We start from the raw sequence: 20,063 nt of genomic DNA on the forward strand, positions 1-20,063 counted from the left end.
ACGCACGCAGATTAGTGTGAGTATTGCGTACAGCCCCTTTTACGGAAAATATATCATAGATAGGGTCCATAAATTGGGGGATATAAGTGGTATACAGAGAAACGCCCGATATTTGTGAGGGTTACAAATTTCTCGGGACAAGTAAACAATTATGCGTTAATCCTTTTTAAAACTATAATCTTTAACAAAAAACAACAAATCAGATGTTAAACATTAATTCCTGAATGAGTAGTCGAACAAAAATAAATTATTTATTGAACAAGCTCTCAATGGTATACTTTGTTGTGAAACTGTTTACGTTGACTCGTGCAATTGTTGATTAAACATTTCAGACCACTGTTCTCTTCTCAGGAATCAGAAATTGGTAACTCCTCTTTTCGGGTATGAGAAATTGGTAGCTTCGCTTCTCAGGAATCAAGAATTGATAACTTCTTTTTTCGGGAATTAGAAACTGATAACTTCTTTTGTCAACCGAATCGGGCCCGACGTTGCTCTCGGGCGACAAATACTGAGCTCGCGTCGTGCTGATGACGTGTAATAACACAAGTAGAAAACTTCCGAATAAGGAAACGGCTGAGAAAGATTTCATGGCGATTTTTGTGTTTGATGAAATGCGGCTTTGTTTGTTCAAATAAATTGGGTATTCTGGTATTTGTGGGACTTGTGAATGGATTTCGTTGTTGGTGTTTATATTTTGCTGCTTTTCGGGAATTCTAAACAAAGAAAAGTGTTAGTGATGTGAACAATAGAGAAATTACAAAGGGTGCGCTTATCAACACTAAAATAAATGATGTGTTAAAAATTAATCCCCCCAACTTCGATTGATAAACAACGGATCTTTCAGTCACGCTTCGTAAATTCCCCCTATTAGAATATAAATTAAAGGAATATTAGACGGGGGAAGTAAGTTTACAATAAAATCGATTGGTTCTCTCAATTTGGGGATCATTTTGAGTTATATCAAAATTTCATCAGTCAGTCGCAAGACTCTTATCAGCTATTACGATAGCGTGATGATAAACTCACGGGGAAAGTATTCACGCACAGTCATAAGAATGACGGGACCTTAAGAAGTCAAGGAGCGAAAGATTGCGAGTGGAAAGTTTGTTAAATTTAGCAATAATCTCCTTTTTTGCAAACGAGTGGGTTGCAGTTAGAGTGAGATTAGGATCTTTTCGGACCCCCAGCTGTAGTGGGTATAAAGATTGGGGAAAATCGATGACTACAAGCCAAATATGAACAAATTGCCAAATGGTTGCTTAACCATTGCTCAACAGAAACTATTTCAACGAGCAAAAACTTGAATCATTTTTGAGCACCCCCTATTTTCTCACTATAGCGCATATGTTTTACTTAATTTAATAATAATTAATAAATTTAATAATAATTAATAAAAATTTGATCTTATGTACCCCGTGCAACTTGGACTCCCCCCCCCCCCCCCTGCTGTAGTCTAATGTGTTGCAATAATCACAATTGTCTGTGTTTTTTGGGAGCATTGATATAGCTGTACAACGAACAAAACAGTTCATTGATACTAAAGATTACGTCAGCTGATCGATAAAATTCCCTTTTATTGGACCAGTTGACATAATAGCCAGTATTATTGACAATTGATGTAATAAGCGGCATTTTTATCAAGCTATTGACGTAATCTTGAGCACTAAGTAGAGTGACGTGTAAGAGAGCCGATGTTAATGAAAGCCAGCTGAAAAAACCAAAAACTAATGAAAATTTTAACACAACCAACTAACATCGGGTGAATTGCTCACAAACGACCGGTGAGCGGTTGGTTTCGTCAGTAGTTAGCCACGGTTTAGTGAGGCCAGCTTACTTGGAGGGGCATGAGGTGAGCGCAAGGAGGGAGAGGGGCGATGGGGGTCGGGGGCATCTGTGATGGGGGGTCTTTGGCTGAACGAGGCCCTTTACGGCCTGAACAATGTGCACGTTTGGGGAATGGGGGCTGATGTGAGGGAGGAGGGGGGCTGATGTGTGTGGGGGTTGTTGTGAGGGGGGGGGGGGGGGTTGGGTCAGCCACTAAGAACCGCCCTTCACACCAAAAGTATAAATCTTCAGAACAAATTGTGAATTGCATTGAGACTAGTGAGCTGAAAGGCTCTAAGAGAACTTAGTGCCTTCTGGGCGCTACCTGTTTATACCCTTTTTGAGGACGAAAAATCAAATGTGTCAGACGAAAAATCGGTTAAGCGAAAAATTGCATTGAAAACAGACCAACAGGACTAACATAATTGCTACATACTTCGTTTGAGAGCAATTAAAAAGATAAACTAAGATGCAATTCACAACCCATTAAAGTTGTTTTTGAAATAAGACTGAACTTGATGATGAACTGAGTATCAATTGAATTTTCGGATCTTTTCCGTTTGTGCCCCCCCAGCTTAGTGGGTGCATATTATTTGCAACCCCCAGATGCACGTGCAATATTTTTACATGATGATTTACTATGTAAGGACACGTGCTCTGTAACTGGGGGGAGCATAACGAACTGGGGGGCACAAACGGAAAAGATCCGAATTTTCATTACTTTATAACAACAGAAATCTAAAAAGCAATTGATTATTTAATTATCAAGTAATTATCACGGGCCACCACGGTATTGCTTCAGCGGCTCATGGGACTTGATATGAAATTACCAGAAAAGATCCAATTTTGCAGTCAATTAAATTGCTTTTGGAAAATGGATTACCGAATTCTCAGCCAATGAGAACCGAGTATTATAGAAATGAAAATTTAATTTTTTCTACTGAAAGAAACTGAAAGCGAAATAATAAATGTTTACCTTGAATTTATTGCAAGCCATGGCCAAGCCTCATTTGCTTATGGGACTTGATATAAAACTATCAGAACCAAACATGAGACCAATTAACCCAATTAAGTACTTTTCTTGGTAATCAACTTTTTAGGGTAATCAAAAGCGATTTTTTTCTTTCGTCTTTTAAATTAGTTTTCTTTTCGGCTCCTTTTATACACGGCTCAAAACAACGTCAGCTCTCTTGTAGGTAACCATTCGTTTTGTTTTAATCGAATTATCGCATCTTTTCCGTTTGTGCCCCCCCCCCCCAGTTTAGTGGGTGCTTATTATTTGCAAACCCCAGACGCACGTGCAATATTTTTACATGATGATTTACTATGAAATGACACGTGCTCTGTCACTGGGGGGAGCATAACGTACTGGGGGGGGGGGGGGCACAAACGGAAAAGATCCGAATTATCTTACGGCAATTTTTAACGTCGCCACTTTATAACGTCGGTTCTCTTACACGTAAATATTAAGAATAGCTTATGTGAAGCTGACTGAACTTGCTGAGAATTTCTGGCGTGCGGCGAAAACTTTAGATTGAAGTGTTCTGAGAGGTTAAGTCCAATTCTCTCAATGAAATAATTGGAGTAAAATAACGCATATTTCAGACGATGACGGGACAAAAGATAAAAAACATTTAAAAATTGAAAAATGAGCCAGTAGATAAAAGATTAATCTGGCAATTAAGCGCTAAGTGCCATTTGACGTGAGTTTACTTGGACTAGACGTTAAACTATCACAATCGTTTAGTTTATCTCGTCCGAACATATTATACGCTGTATTATAACTGAATGCTTAAATATGATTGGCCAATATGCAATTTTAATTAATTCAGTATAGGTTACCTGACTCATAAAGAATTCGGGTCTTTCCTATTATAGCCCCCCCCCCGCCACCAGCTTAGTGGTCAGATAACGGGTCTTTCCCATTATAGCCCCCCAGCTTAGTGGTCAGATAACCTATAGCCCCCCCCCCCCCCCAATCATGGTAATTATACCATAATGGGGGGGGGGCTATAATTTCATGGGGGTGGGCTATAATGGGAAAGACCCATGAATTCACCAAGAAAATCTGGCGGGACATTACGTGGATATTATGGGGGATTGGTGGGATATTATGGAAGTCAAAAAATTGTATGGGTTTACAGACAGCACACTTCAATAAGAGTTATAAAACCTATACATCTAAAATGTAATCAACAAGCGCTAAGAAAAAGCAACATACCTTTGTTTGCTTCAGAAATAGGAGCCAAAATAGTTGTTTGGTTGCATTATTTACTTATAAGATCACGTGCGGCTCTTACAGATGTGGGTTTCAAAGTAATTCTCAATTGACTAGAAAGCGTTTTCCGTCCGATTTTTAAGATTACTAGCATATCAAACGACGTGGGTATGAAAGACATTCTTTAATTGAAAAGTCTGAACAATTTTGGTTCGAGAGCCCAGGGTTATTGTTAATCAGGCACCATAAAGGCAGCCCAAATTTTGTCAAGTATTTCGGCTGAGAGTGAAAACGCACGGATAAAAGGCACTTGTTCGATCGAACTTTGCTCGACATGAATGCATTTCAATGGTTTCTGCTCTAACTAAGTGGACCTAACTTAACTGCAGCACTTGTTAATTTAATCAAAATTTGGGTCTTTTCCATCATAATCCCCACATGAAATTCTACCCCCCCCCATTATGGTATGCTATAGGTTATCTGTACACTAACCTGGGGGTGGGGGGCTATAAGGGGAATGACACCAAAAGTTAATGGAAAGCTGCAAATGCACTTAAAAAAAGACTCGTTAATTTGGTCTCAATTGTTTTTCTAGTAAAAATGTCTTGTTAGCGCCAAATTTCTTCAGAATAAAATTTTTTAGATTTATTCTGTTTCGCCCCCCCAGTGATTGTGGAATTTTTATCGTGTAAGATCTGATAAGATGCTGACTAAGAATTTTTATCGTGTAAGATCTTATCAGATCTTATACGATAAAAATCCCTCTTATCAGATCTTACACGATAAAAATTCTGGTAAGAGGAATTTTTATCGTGTAAGATCTGATAAGACATCTTATAAGATAAACATTCTTCTTATCAGAATTTTTATCGTGTAAGATCTTATAAGAGGAATTTTTATCGTGTAAGATCTTATAAGAGGAATTTTTATCGTATAAGATCTGATAAACGTCTTATCAGATCTGATAAGAAGATGCATCCCCTTACAGGCTATTAGCAAGATGGTTTTGTCAGAAATTTGTCAGATCTTACACGATAAAAATTCCACAATCACTGGAGCCCCCTCAGCTTGGTGGATATATAAGTATACTTTCCTCCATTACAGTAAGTATGCCATTTGGTGGACTATAATTTTGTGGGGATTACAATATAAAAGACCCAAATTAACTGTGCTTAGATTGGTTCCTTTTATTTTCAGTAGGTACAAGTGCTAGTCATTTGGTCATTTGCACCCGGGGTCGCGTTGGCAACGCTAAATATTGCAAAAAAAAACGTGAGAATCACGGTGCATGCGGTAAATAATAAATGCGGTTTTTAATGCTGAATGCAGTGAAAGAGCTAAAAGCAAAAATTTCACCGTTAAAAACGGTAAAAAAATTATGATCAGTTCTGAAGAAAAATTTTGTTTATTTTCAAAATTTTTAGATTTTTGGTTTTGTTTTTTTTACCTAAAACTCTTACTCAATTCTCCATACAAAACAATTTGCCTACCTCCTTCAAAAAAAGGCAAATAGGAATTCTGATGCTGAAATCAAATATCATTCATTGTATCTCTAATTGTTTGTTCCACTATCTTGGGCAAAAGAGAAGACAATGCACCGTTGTTGTCAATGATCAGAATTAAATATCATAAGAATCCGAGAGCCCTGGCAACGAGTCGGCTATATAAAACAACAAAATTTTAAGAAAACTCTATAGTTTTGCTTGGTAATGTTTGGCTTGTGTTCACGACTTTTTGACTCCTCGGATCTTTAGATGCGGATTAAACTTGTACTCTCCAGTATTATTCAATTTTAAAATACAAAAAACATTAAAAACCAGTTACTACAATACTATAGAGAAAATGAAAGCAGTTTTTCATTTTGTTGCATTGAATTTATAGGAGAGGTTTGCAGCAAAAAAATGAGCTGAACCAGTGAGAGGTATTGAAAACAGAATAACAGTGATAAAACAGTTCAGCCAATTTTAGACTTTTGACAATATTAGGAAACTCTTATTTGCAATGTAGGTTAAACTTCAATCAAAAACGACGAGTTTTCTCCCAACAAATAATGTTTTACGGTGATAATTTCTTTTTTCTAGATGAATCTCTTAATGTTTAGCAATCATGCAATGTATGACAACCTAGGGTTCAGGAATTTTACAGAAAATTCATTTTAGGAACTTGGGTTTTCTATATTAGATTTTGGTGAAACAAATCAAACAGATATGGAGTGCAAAAAAAACATTACAAATCATTCAAAAACGATAATTTTTTAAAACATTTTTTAGGTTAAAAAATCAAATGTAGCTCAAATCTCAAAACTCATATGTGTCTTTGACCGGTACGAACTTTTAAAAAATCTTTGGAAAAATGTATAATTAAGAAACTTAAGTTAGGAATGATACTATAATTGAATCAAATTGTTAATCATAATTGATTATACAACCATGATATTTTACGTAGCCAAAATCTAGATATAATCTCGGAGATTAAAATCAGTTCATGAGAATGTCCTTTGATTTCAACTGCATAAGTTAAATTCGGCAAAAAATTTTGTCAAATTAAAAATGCGACGCTATGAAAAACTCAAAGCTCAACTTTCAAAATGTCGGAACCCATGAAATGATCTGGACATCAACACATTGGAAAGTAAACTGACCTTTGTTAACGACAATCAATTATTTTGTTAAACTGGATCATTTCTCATCTAATAATGTTGTATGCTATAAAGTGAAATGAAGCGACGCCAAATTGTCATACATACAAAATTGCGTCCCATCAATTTTTATGAATGCAATAAAAACTGATTGTTTAAATTCTGTCGTGGATAAAACAAAGTGAATTTGTATAAACTCTACAAGTGTGCAAAATAATTCCTGAAATAATCTGCCTGAAATGAGATTTTTCAGTTTGATGGCCTCATGTGTGGTTCTGATTTTACGCATTTAGATCTCATTTCGAATTTGTTAATCATCTGATAGTTATATGCTCAAGTTTAAATAAAATTTTGCTTCAAAATCGGAAACTTAGAAATTTGGTCAACAAAACAAGCTAGATCATTTCCAGTTTTCATAAAAGACGCTAAAGATAAACTTTCGAAATTGGGTACGTTCAAAGGAAATGAGAGTAAATTGATATATGTTTGAATCAATTGTCAATACAAAAGATATTCGACTAATTTGCTCGACAGGTTGTTCAGGTTAGCTATCAAGAAAATCTTTATACCCTGACCAGATTGAACGCTCAGAGTTAGGGTTGTATACTTGGGTCGGTACAAGCAATTTGGGAATAAAAACTCCAAATTGTGGTGCATTTAATTTAATTGGAAGAACAATTGCGAACTAAGTCATTTTTCCCTGTAAAAAAATCTGTTTATATAGCTTTTTCTTATTATAATGCACTATAAAACACTAAACTTTGAACACAGAAGTCTGATCGGTTGAATCATGGAACTCTTTAAATTGAGACAATCAGCATACACGCGTTTTAGTGAGGAGCAACATTTTGGCTGTTCGTGGTAACAGAGGAAACACAACGTTCTATAAAGGCGCTCATAAAAATGGGAGCCTATTCACAAGGTCAAATAATGCAAAATTTTTATTAAAGGTCCATTTCAACAATTGAAATTGTGCTTTTTTTATTAGACTACAGGAATTTTGAACCAATAAATTCAATTGAAAGAGAAAAAAACTTACTTCCAAAAACCTTTTTGAGTGGTCAGTATGCTCTATTAACAGTTATTAATTCTGTTATCAAGCACATGTTCATATTTAAAAAATGATAGAGTTAACAGCCCCAGTCATCCAGGAATAGTTATCTCGCAAGATTCGTACAAATTCTTACTAAGTCAACTTGCAAGTTTCTGTATCCATTGTACAAAACTTGTAAGATCTTACAATTTTTTTTACGGAACTGAAAATATGATTATGCCTCTTGCAAGAACTTGCAAGACAAGTATTCTTAGTATGATTCTTGGTAATAATTACAAGAAATTTTAAAATCTTACTTCTTTTAGTAGGAAACTTGCAAGTCCCTACAAGATAGCAATTCCTCGTACTAACTTGGTACGATTTGACATTCCCTAATACGTTTTTTACTAAAATTTACAAGACTAAGCAAGTATTTGCTCTCGTGAGTACGAAAATTGCAAGTTCATAAAAGAAAACATTTCCTCGTACTATCTTCGTACGATTTCACATACCCTGCTTGAGAACGCTTCTAACTGAAACTTGCAAGAAATTGTAAGATCCTTCATCCTTTAGAACTGAACTTGAAAGTTCTTGTAAGATAACAATTCGTTGTACTAACTTGGTACGATTGCATTTTTTCTAACACTTCTTACTAAAACTTACAAGATTAACCAAGTATTTGCTCTCGTTAGTACGAAAGTTGCAAGTTTTTACAAGAAAACAACTCCTCGTACTAATTTAGTTTTTACATTTTTTTGGTTATAATCAGTGACTCTTTAACCCAGAAACGAGAACATCGATAACTACAATACCGACGCTTATAGACACTTCCTAAGTAATATAACAACGATACCAATAAAACAACAACAATCGAAACCTCTAACATGAATTGTCGACGATGTCGACCATAACCGACAGTTCATAGACAAAAAAAAACAAAGAAATTGACAAAAACCGACCGAAAACGACGCTATTTCTCAACCTAAATTCTCCTATAATTAGTATTTAGATTACAGTTTTACTATTTCATTTGCTAGAGATCTATTTTTCATTTTCTTTTTATTTTCTTACTTAATTATTTAGTTTTTAGTACGACTGACTACAAGAACAATTTCCTACAACTCTTATAAGATCATGCAAGAAAACTATTTAGTACCATAGTATAGTTATCCTCTAATTTGTGTGCTAATTCTTGCAAATTCTTGCGACTAAATAGTTATCTGGCAAGATTCGTACTAAATCGCACTAAAAGTGGACCTTGTTGGTACGAGTTAGTACCAATCTTTCACGATGACTATTCTGCAATGTCTGGGGAGTCTATTAGCAACTAGCGTCAAATTAATAACAGTACGAGGCCAGTCTAATTGCAAACCTTTTTTAAGTAGTTATTTTGAAGCAGCTGGAATGAAAGTTTGAGCCAAGATGTGCAAGAATAAATGCAAACTCTGGCCAGGAACTGCAAAATTAAAGGCAAGTCTTTGCTAACGCTTGCAACTAGACTTCAACGTCTTGACCACCACTCACATTTCGAGATGCACTTCGCAGAAAAATCAAGGCGGGTTTAGAAACGTCCAACAATAGCGAAAAAAAACACAAATTTTATTGAAAGATTGAAAAATGTCAAAGCAGCTAGAAAATTGTCACTATTGTTCTTTCTTTCACTTTTCCACTGGCTCAAGACTGACGTTTGAGCCACCTAAAATTGACAATATTTCAACTAAAAATTGCCAAAAACTGGGTCAAAACATCGCAGAAACAATTCCAAATTTCTGGTTTATTTTGACTAACCATCAGGAGTTTTGTTTTATTAATTGGTATCAATTCCATTCAGTTTTGAAACACCCCAACACAATCACCCAAAAATGGTATGATCAAATTTTGGGATCAATTTGAAAGTATTGTGAAGATTTTGAACAAGTGTTTTCAGATTTACTGATTTATTCTCTGACTTCAACAGTACTGATGAACAAATTTAAAATTGCAAATTGTTGTGAATGTTGCTAATATTCACTTGCAGTTTTTTTCAGTTCAATATGAAGACCTTTTTTAAGACCATACCTAGAGTAAACCAATGTAAAAGCAGAACAAAATAAAGATAACAACAATGATCCGATTTAAAAACGATCCGATACATTTTTTATTTAAAATTTGAAAATAATTTAGCCTCAAAATTGGCTTGAAAAACTTTGCAATTAAAAAAATGTAATTAAAAATGTGTTTTACTTCATCAAAACATCTCAAAAGATGACAAATGATTGATTTTTGAACGTTTTAATCGGTTCATAAATTACTTAGACTATTATGCCTATTTACAACAGGGCTTTAGTTTGATGGAAAAACTGATTTCAAGATGAACTAGATAAAGTTTACATTTAAAAGTGCGTGATTTTCTTTGAAACCCATTCTATTTGTGGCGGACCAATTACTAGTTTAAGAAAAAATTTACAAACTTTTTTAGAGCAATAGCTCTAAACGACATGCATTGTAAAAAATAATTGAAGATTTTGATGTGAACGCATATTCACAATTGTAAATTATCTTAATAAGTTTTTAAACCTTGTAATTCTAAGCAGGCGTCTCTTTTCAGTACACAAGCTGAATAACAAACAACAACTATGTTTTTGTTTCTTTGAATCACAAACTCTTGAAAGAAACTTTATCGAACAAATTAAGTTTTAACTGTTATTTATTGTTGGCCTAACGAATCAAATTCTATTGAATTATCAAACAGGGTTTTAAGTTTTTTGTTAAAGATGGAAATGTTACGTCAGGATTTTTGATTCTGCCGAACTGCACTGATAAATTCGCCTTTACAAATTGAAGTTTATAAGTAAACAACCCCATTTCTTTTCATTTGCTCAGTTCATTGTTTCCGCATATGTTGGAAGAAAAGATAACAAAAAACATACCCAGACAAATTTCAGATGTGCAGAACTGTATAGTTTTTAGAAAACATGTCCAATCCTTTATTCAACACCTGTTGCGATAATAGCAGTTGAATAAACTGCCAGTGTAATAAATTTTAATGCCCAATCGAAACTGGAAAAACACTTCAGCATTAGACTACGAGTTTATCACACTCTTTAATCGCCACTGTTACTAAGTAAACAGTACTGATAAAAGAGTGGTGATAAACACGTAGTCTAATGATGGAAATAGTTTGACAAACTTGTAGTCAAGACATGTGTGGTGTGTGTTATGTGTGTGTTGTGGGCGGTGTGTGTTTGGTGCGTGTGTGTGGTGTGTGTGTGTGTGTGTGTGTGTGGTGTGTGGTGTGTGAGTGTGTGTGGTTTGTGGGGTGTGTGGTGTGTGGTGTGCGTGCGTGTGTGTATGTGTGGATGTGTGTGTGTGTGCTCAGGTGTGTGTGTGTGTGTGTGTGGGGAGGGGGTTCCGTGTGTGTGTGTGTGTGTGTGTGTGTGTTTGTGTGTTTGTGTGTGTGTGTGGGCGTGTGTGTGTGTGTATAATTTGAGTGTACGTTTGTTTGTCTGTGAGTGCGTGCGTGTGTGTTTGTGTGTGTGTTTGTGCGTGTGTGTGTGTAAGTGTGTGTGTGTGTCAGTAAGTTTGTGTGTGTGTTTGTGTGTGTGTGGATGTGTGTGTGTGCTCAGGTGTGTGTGTGTGTGTGTGTGTGTGTGTGTGTGTGTGTGGGGAGGGCGTTCCGTGTGTGTGTGTGTTTGTGTGTTTGTGTGTGTGTGGGTGTGTGTGTGTGTATAATTTGAGTGTACGTTTGTTTGTCTGTTTGTGCGTGCGTGTGTGTTTGGGTGTGTGTTTGTGCGTGTGTGTGTGTAAGTGTGTGTGTGTCAGTAAGTTTGTGCGTGCGTGTGTGTATGTGTGGATGTGTGTGTGTGTGCTCAGGTGTGTGTGTGTGTGTGTGTGTGTGTGGGGAGGGGGTTCCGTGTGTGTGTGTGTTTGTGTGTTTGTGTGTGTGTGGGTGTGTATGTGTGTATAATTTGAGTGTACGTTTGTTTGTCTATGTGTGCGTGCGTGTGTGTTTGGGTGTGTGTTTGTGCGTGTGTGTGTGTGTAAGTGTGTGTGTGTCAGTAAGTTTGTGTGTGTGTTTGTGTGTGTGTGTAAGTATGTGTGTGTGGTGCGTGTGTGTGGTGTGTTTGTGAGTGTGTGTTGGTGTGTTTGTGTGTAGGTGTGTGTAAGGGTGTGTGTAAGTGTTTGTGTGTGTACGTGCGTGTGTGTGTGCGTGTGTGTGTGTTTGCGTGTTTGTTTGTGTGTGTAAGTGTGTGCGTGTCTGTGTGTTTGTGTGTGTGTGCGTGCGTGTGTTTTAATGTGTATGTGTTTGTGTATGTGTGTGCGTGCTTGAGTGTGGGATTGTGTGTGTATGTGTAAGTGTGTGTGTGTGGTGCGTGTGTGTGGTGTGTTTGTGTGTGTGTAGCTTTGTGTCAGTGTGTGTGTAAGTGTTTGAGTGTGTGTGTGTGTCCGTGTGCGTGTTTAGGTGTATGTAAGTGTGTGTGTGTTTTTTGCTGTGTCTGTGCAGGTGTGGATATGTGTGTGTTTGTGTGTGTGTGTGTGTGTGGAAGTGTGTGTTTCTGTGTGTGTGTGTGTATGTGTCAGTGTGTGCGTGTGTGGTGCGTGTGTGTGGTGTGTTTGTGTGTGTGTAGCTTTGTGTCAGTGTGTGTGTAAGTGTTTGAGTGTGTGTGTGTGTCCGTGTGCGTGTTTAGGTGTGTGTAAGTGTGTGTGCAAGTGTGTGTGTGTGTGCGTGTGTGGTGCGTGTGTGTGTGGTGTGCTTGTGTGTTTGGTTTGTGTGTGTGTGTAGGTGTGTGTAAGTGTGTTTTAAGGTGTCTGTATATGTGTTCGTGTATGCGTATGTATGTGTGTGTGTTTGTGTGTATGTAAGTGTGTGTGTGTTTTTTGCTGTGTCTGTGCAGGTGTGGATATGTGTGTGTTTGTGTGTGTGTGTGTGTGTGTGGAAGTGTGTGTTTCTGTGTGTGTGTGTGTATGTGTCAGTGTGTGCGTGTGTGGTGCGTGTGTGTGTGATGTGTTTGTGTGTTTGGGTGTTTGTGTGTGTAGATGTGTGTCAGTGTGTATGTAAGTGTGTGTGTGTTTGCAAGCGTGTCTGTGTGTGTTCGTGTATTCGTGTGTATGTGTGTGTGTTTGTGCGTGTGTGTCAGTGTGTTTAGGTGTGTATGCTGTGTGTGTAGGTGTGGATGTGTGTGTGTGTTTGTGTGTGTGTGTGTTTGTGTATGTGTGTGCTAGCTTGCGTGTGTGTGTGTATGTGTGGAAGTGTGTGTTTATGTATGTGTATGTGACAGTGTGTGTGTGTGTGTGCGTGTGCGTGTGTGTTTTTGTGTCTGTGTAAGTAGGTGTGTGGTTCTTGTGTGTGTGTGGGGTGTGTTTGGTGTGTGTGTGTGTGTGCGCGTGCTTGTGCGTGAGTGTGGGTGTGTTTGTGCGTTTCTCTGCGTGCGTGTGTGTGGGTGTGTCTGTGTGTGTGTGTTTAGGTGTGTGTAAGTGTTAGTGTGTGAGTGTGTCTGTGTGTGTGCGCGCGTGTCTGTGTGTGCTCGTGTGTGCCTGTGTATGTGTGGGTGTGTGTGTGGGTGTGTGTGTTTGTGTGTGTATTTTTGTGTGTACAGGCGTGTGTGATCGTGCGTGTGTGTTTGGGTGTGTGTTTGTGTGTGTGTGTGTGTGTGTGTGTGTGTGTGTGTGTGTGTAAGTGTTTATGTGTTTGTGCAGGTTTGTGTGTGTGCGTGTGTGTGTTTTGCTGTGTGTGTGTGTGTTTATGTGTGTGTGCGTGTGTGTCTGTATGTGTGTGTGATTGTGTGTGTGTGTGTGTAAGTATGTGTGAGTGGTGCGTGCGTGTGTGGGGTGCTTTTGGTGTGTGTGCGTGTGTGTGCGTGCTTGTGCGTGAGTGTGGGTGTGTTTGTGTGTTTCTGTGCATGCGTGTGTGTGGGTATGTTTGTGTGTGTGTGTGTGTGCTTAGGTGTTTGTGTAAGTGTGTGTGTGTGTGTGTGTGAGTGTATGTGCGTGTGTGTCTGTGTGTTTGTGTGTTTCTGTGCGTGCGTGTGTGTGCGCGCGTGTCTGTGTTTGTTCGTGTGTGCGTGTGTATGTGTGTGTGTGTGTGGGGGGGTGTTTGTGTGTGTGTGTGATTTTTTGTGTACGTGCGTGTGTGAGCGTGCGTGTGTGTTTGGGTGTGTGTTTGTGTGTGTGTGTAAGTGTGTATGTGTTTGTGTGTTTGTGTGCGTGTGCGTGTGTGTGTTTTGCTGTGTGTGTGTGTGATTGTGTGTGTGTGTGTGCTTGCATGTGTGTGCGTGTATGTGTGTGTGAATGGGGGGGAGGGCGCATGAGGACAAAACGAAGAACAGATCCGAAGAGATATTACTTACCTTTGAAAAGGTAATTGTCCACAAAAAATGAAAATCAAAATCCAATAAAACTGTGTTCTTTTTTGAACTGACCGCAACAGGTGTTGATTTAAAAAAATTACCACACGGTTGTTATCGCCCTCGATTTTATCATTGATAGCTTCTCGGTGGCGATAACAACCGTGTTGTAATATTCATTATCAATTTATGCACAACAACATTATCAATGCTTTGTTTAATTTTGGGCATTTGTTGCCGTTATGTACATCAAACGAATTAATTTCATAAGTCTCCTCAATTAAAATCTTTTGACTTTATTTGCTTGAAACAGCCTTAAAATAATTCCAAAGGTTTAAACCTTAGTCGAAACTCATCTGTGTGTTTTTTATGTAAATATCAATTAATATGTAAAAAACATGAAAACACACTTAACTCAAAAATAACCTATGTGTATGCGGTTGATCAAAACGCAATTTTTAAACAAGGCGGCTTGTTAATGTGCGTTCGCACATGATGTTCCGACCCGAGCTCATCTACATTTTTGACTAAATTGTCAACCAAATGAAGAGATAACAAAAATAGATGTTTGAGTTTAAAGCAAACGTCACACACCTTATCTACTAATTCAATTACATAATGCCATGCCTCATTACAACGCCAACGTGATCTGACATTAAAGAGACTAAGAGACAAAAAAACAAAAAAACAAAATTAGCACAAACAAAAATTTCACGGCAAAAACGGAATATCTAATTTTAAAAGCACCTAGTAACAACGTCAAAGTGCAATCAGGTAAAACCTTAACTACACGAGTTTACTTTTTTCTAACAATAAAGCAGTTGGAAAATTTTCTTAATCAGACTCGGTAACAAGTCGACAAGAAGAACGAACAGTGAGGCGAAACCTAAAATAATAATCAACATTTTTTACACCAAGAAGTTTCAAAAATCTTAAAAATCAATAGCTTTTAACTAAATAATCCTTAATAAATTACTAAAAACTGATTACAAAACCGAAAAGACTTGTCTTTGGTTAGACTAAGCCATAGAAGCGAACTAAAGAGAAACTCAAAAAAATTACAAATGATTTGCGAAAACACAAACTATTGCTACCATTAAAGTCATTAGCTATCATCTGAAATTTATGTATCTTTAATTCAATTGTTCGGTTCTACTGATTTAGCTGAAGTTTTTAAACTGAGAGATAAAATAAGTTTACTTTCGCCACATTTGAAAACCATTGGGATCTGTTATTACGCCATTGTTCTGAAAGAAGAGAAAAAGTAGCACAAAAATTGGCCACTCAAACAAAGGTTCAGAAAAACGCTTATTGTCCAAAAAACGCATATAGCAAAACAAACATTGTGACAATTAATATCAATAGATAAGTTATCTCTTGAGATACAAGAAATTGGATGGGACCTCTCACTGATGAAATTAAGTTACAATTTGACAAAAAGAACAACAAAAACTGAAAAGTTTGAAAAAAACTTCAAAATGATTATTGTAAGCGTTAAGACTATTCGCTATAAACTGACTGTTTCGGGTAACAACGAAATTTTCCAGAAAACAGGTATTATCAACGCAATTAATTTCATTAGCCTTCAACGCAAGCCAGTAAATACGCTAAATTATGCCTCGACGGGACATTAAGTTTGTTTGACAATTATATTTCATCAATAAGACCTTACAACAAGTTATTGACTATGAAAGCGACAACAGAGACAGGCAAAAACCAAAAATTTACTAGAAAAGTGCAAGAAGAATATGTCGAAGCAATTCAAATCATAAGCTCTTCTCTGAAAACTTTATCTATGATCCGTTGAAATGTTTCCCTAGCACAATGAGGACCATCAGCAGTAGGATGATCTGATAAGATTTCAAAAGGACCCAAACATAAAAAAAGAAGCAAAAGTTTAAAAAAATTATATGGAATCTCGTAGCATTGAGGGTTTAAAACTAAAAGGCAGAAGATAAAACCGCTAACCAGATTAATTTTGGCTGCAGTAGAACGGAAAAAAACATCGCTAATATTGACATTGACCAACAGTTCAAGAAAAAAAGTTTAGGATTGTTGAATATTAAAAAAAAAATTCGAAAAATTATTTTTAACTCTTAACAGCCATTAAACTCAAAATCTTTCAACGGAGCTCAATATCTACGCTCAGATATAACCCGATGGGAGAAAAAGGATGTTTGTTACGCATAGATAATGAACATGACATCACAATAAGCCTTGTGACTGTGAAAACAATAACAAAAACAGGCAAAAACCAAAATTCGGTAAAAAAAAAGCGAGAAGGAAGTGTCGAAGCCAATAAAACCATTAATTTTTCTCGGAAAACTTTATCTGTGATGCACTGAACAACCTCTTGAAGCCAATGGCATTAAAATAATATTTGGATAATTTGTATAATGTTTGGATAATGTGATAAGAGTTCAAAAATAACCAATAATAAAAAAATATCCAAAAAATTTTTAAAGAAAATTGAAATCTTGTGTCATTGAAGTCATATAACCAATAGTTAGAAGACAAATTCGCTAGCCAGATTAAATTTGTTTGCAGTAGAAAGGAAGAGGGTGCTGTCACTCCTGGACTAACTCACAGTTCACGATAATAAATTTTATTCTTTAATGTTCAAAAAAATCGAAAAGTTGTTTTTTAAGTCTTAACAGCCATTAGCTGTCCCCTCAAAGCACTAGATATGTTCACTTAATGCTCATTATGGAACATATTGCACTGTTAATCAATGAATCGATGCCGTAGGACTTCAAAAAATAGTAAAACCTCAAAAAGAATTTCAAAATTTCATTTAAAATTACGAAAATTCAGAATCGAAGCCAAAAAAAAACATGAGCAATTCCTTGAAAACGATGTTTTTTGTTCATTGGGCTTAATTTGACTGTAAAGGAGGTTTATTTTTAATAGAAGCTTGATACAAGAGTGACTTGTCTCTAGGTGACTTAAAATAGCAAAAAAGAGAAAAGTTTTTTAAAAAAAAAAGAGCTCTCAAATAGAATTCGAATTTTTTTTGATAGTGAACTTCCCAATGAGACCAGAACTAGTCATTTTTATCGCCTTTAGTGTATTAGGAACAAAAAATTGGTCCTTTTTTTGGCGTGAAATTTAATTTTGAAATACCATTTTTATAGAAAATATTTTAATTTGTAGAAAAATTACACTAAAAGTGAACAAATATCGCGTGTTCACACAAAACGTCAATCCTCGATAACTCCTCGAAAAAAAACAAAAATAAAAAATCTTTTTAATTGTGAATTCTACGTTGGAAAAGCTTTTTAATGATACCACTCACATTTCTCTACGACGAATATATCGATCGGCCAAAATTGACTGAACAAAAAAAACCCATTTGAGTTTATAGTTCCTCCCCCCCCCCACCACACAAGTGGGGTCGGAACAAATACTTTGAGAGATCTCTTACCTTTTGCACAGCGTTCAGAACTTAGTATTCAACGGAAAAGTTAAAATGGTATTTTTTGTCCGCTACTTGAATTTTGGTCTAAAATACTATCATGTTTTAAACAAACAGAATTGGGGCTAAATTTTATTGAAATTGGTGTAACGGTTTATGGCATTAAAAAGTAAATTAAATCCATCACTGATGCAGGTTCAAGTGTGGTATTCAAGTGTAAATTGAGATCTAAATTGTTCACAACAACAAAAGTCAATCAGCAATATCTGAATAGTGACCCTACTTCTAACAATCGCAGCACTTAATTCAGTTTAAATACCGGTACTTACCGTTGCCTTCAGAGACGAGGATTTTCCTCTTATGGAGTAATTTGGCGAATATAATCAAATTAAAACTTGACAAAAGATTCCTCCACTAATCAGGTTCTCTGCTCTCGTTTACTTCTTAAAGGCCCAGAAAATGATGATTTTCAATCTCACACCTTTCTAAGTGGTAATGACATATATACTGAAGGGAAAAGTCGGTTATGCTAAATTAGCATTCAAAAAGTGCACATTTTGCATTTTATAAGCGGGTGAACATTGAATTGCAAAAGTGGGGGAAAAGGTGTTCTTCCATTTCACACCCTCCCCTCTTTCTCTTTCACGTCTTCAGTTATTTCCATAAAAAGAGAGTGATGGTTTAGTTTAGGGTCATTTTTCAATTCCCACCGACTACAATTAGTAGTCACTTTTGACAACCATCATTTAATAATTTTCGCAAGTTAAGCTTACAATCTGCCATACAAATTATTAGAATAGCTAATACCTGAAAAAGTTCCAGCCTGTAAAGATATGCTCTACCTAATGGCCTGATTACCCAATCCTAGCTGTCTTACTAGAATGAATTCCTACAAGAAGAGCCAGATAGTGATAGCTTTTGAATTCAGGGTTTGTTTTGATAAGGGTCATTGGGTAAGCATGCCTTAACAGTTGCATCTGCACCTCTGGGAAATCAATCATACAGCAGTCATGTCATAAAAAATCTCATTTAAAACTCACATTTTGTGGAAGACGTTTGCTATTAAACAATTCTCTTAGCCACTGTTTCAAAATCAAAGTTAGCCAAAGCGATGTGAAAAAGGAACTTAACCAAAAGAAGAGACGCATCTATATAAAATCACAAGAATAAATGAATAATTGTTCTTTGCCATTAATTTTAGACCCTTTCATGAACCTAAATACCAAATTAGGAATGTTATGCAGTGATTACAAAAAATCAAATCAATTTTTTCCAGAAAATCAATTCTGTGAACTTCAGAATGTTTTGTCACAAAATGCTTAAGAGTGCGGATTCGACATCAGTTTTGGAACACCTTATCCTGAAATACTTTCAACACATGACTTCAAAGACACCTTAGTGAGGTTGTTTATACCTCCACTACACTTCAAAAAACAAGGAGGCTCGGCAATGTGCACTTGCACATGATGCTCCGACCCCACTCAATCGCATTTTTGACTAAATAGCTTAACAAATGAGTGCGAAAAAATATCTTAAATAATATTTTAAAATGTTCAAAACTGAAACCACTAAGTAAGATAAATAATGTCACATTAGAGGGCCTCTGAGATCTTCCACTAATGCTGCGAGATAAAACAAACAGCAAAACGAAACATAAATCAAGCATTAGTTACGACCAATATCGATGTCTATTTTTAAAAAAATAAATAACAAAGACTAAAAATCATCAGAAGAAATAAACTAAACAATTTAACTTGCAGTTCATTAGGAAAAATATGGAACCTATACTTAATTAAAAATAGGTAAAAAGTAAGAAAGAAAAGGAAACGAAAAGGGTCTAGCTATAAAACAAGCTTGTATTTTTTGAAATCAACTATTTTCGAAGTCATGAACACCAATAGCTAACAGCTGAAAACAATAAATAGATTCATTTACACCTCCATAGGGAGCAACTAAGACTTGTCATTATCCAGAATTTACTAGAAAAGAACAGAAAAACCAAAAAAAAATAATTAGTGTTGCGAGAAAACATTTTCCAAGCCATTGAAACCATAATCCATTCACAAAAACATCAGATGCCTTCAACTGCGCCTTTGTTCCACACCAATAAAAAGATATGTGACCTTTCATTAATGGAAATAGGTAACAAGTAGACCAAAAGGAAAGATAAGTCAGAGTTAGAAAAAACAGCACTTTTTTAAAGCAATAAAATTTGATGTCATCAAAACCATTAGTTAACATGTGAAATCTTTACCTAATTTATCCGTACTTCCAGAAAACGCAATTGAGACTCTTTATAATGACCAGAACTCGACAAATTGCGAGAAAACATAGTCGAAACCGTTAAAATCATGATCTTCTCAAAAAAAACTTTTTATAATGATAAATCGCAATTTATATTTTTTCAAAACAATTTCCTTCTAAGCCAGCTGAGATGTAAAATTAGTTTTATTTATGGGTTCATAGAATCCATTGGGTTTTATCATTATCCGGAAAATGACATATGATAAAAAAGAAACGACAAATTGAAGACAAAACACAATATCTGAAATAATTTGGCGAGAGAACTTTGTCAAAGACAATCGAATCAAACACTATTCACAAAATTTAAT

General features: G+C 36.1%; 1 long non-coding RNA gene across 2 annotated transcripts; it reads right to left on the reverse strand.

Moving 5' to 3' along the window:
* Positions 1-199: 199 nt before the first annotated feature.
* LOC142358527 (uncharacterized) lies at positions 200-18,032 on the reverse strand. Of its 2 annotated transcripts, none has more exons than XR_012761829.1 (2): positions 17,781-18,032; positions 200-713 (listed from the first exon to the last, which is right to left on the reverse strand). It is a non-coding gene; the product is annotated as an uncharacterized LOC142358527 (long non-coding RNA). The 2 variants fall into 2 exon arrangements; XR_012761830.1 differs by lacking the exon at positions 17,781-18,032 and adding an exon at positions 4,046-4,381.
* Between the last annotated feature and the right edge of the window lie 2,031 nt (positions 18,033-20,063).

The sequence above is a fragment of the Convolutriloba macropyga genome, unplaced genomic scaffold (assembly GCF_964194025.1).
Source record: "Convolutriloba macropyga unplaced genomic scaffold, txConMacr16.3 SCAFFOLD_3281, whole genome shotgun sequence".
NCBI classification, from domain to species: domain Eukaryota; kingdom Metazoa; phylum Xenacoelomorpha; order Acoela; family Convolutidae; genus Convolutriloba; species Convolutriloba macropyga.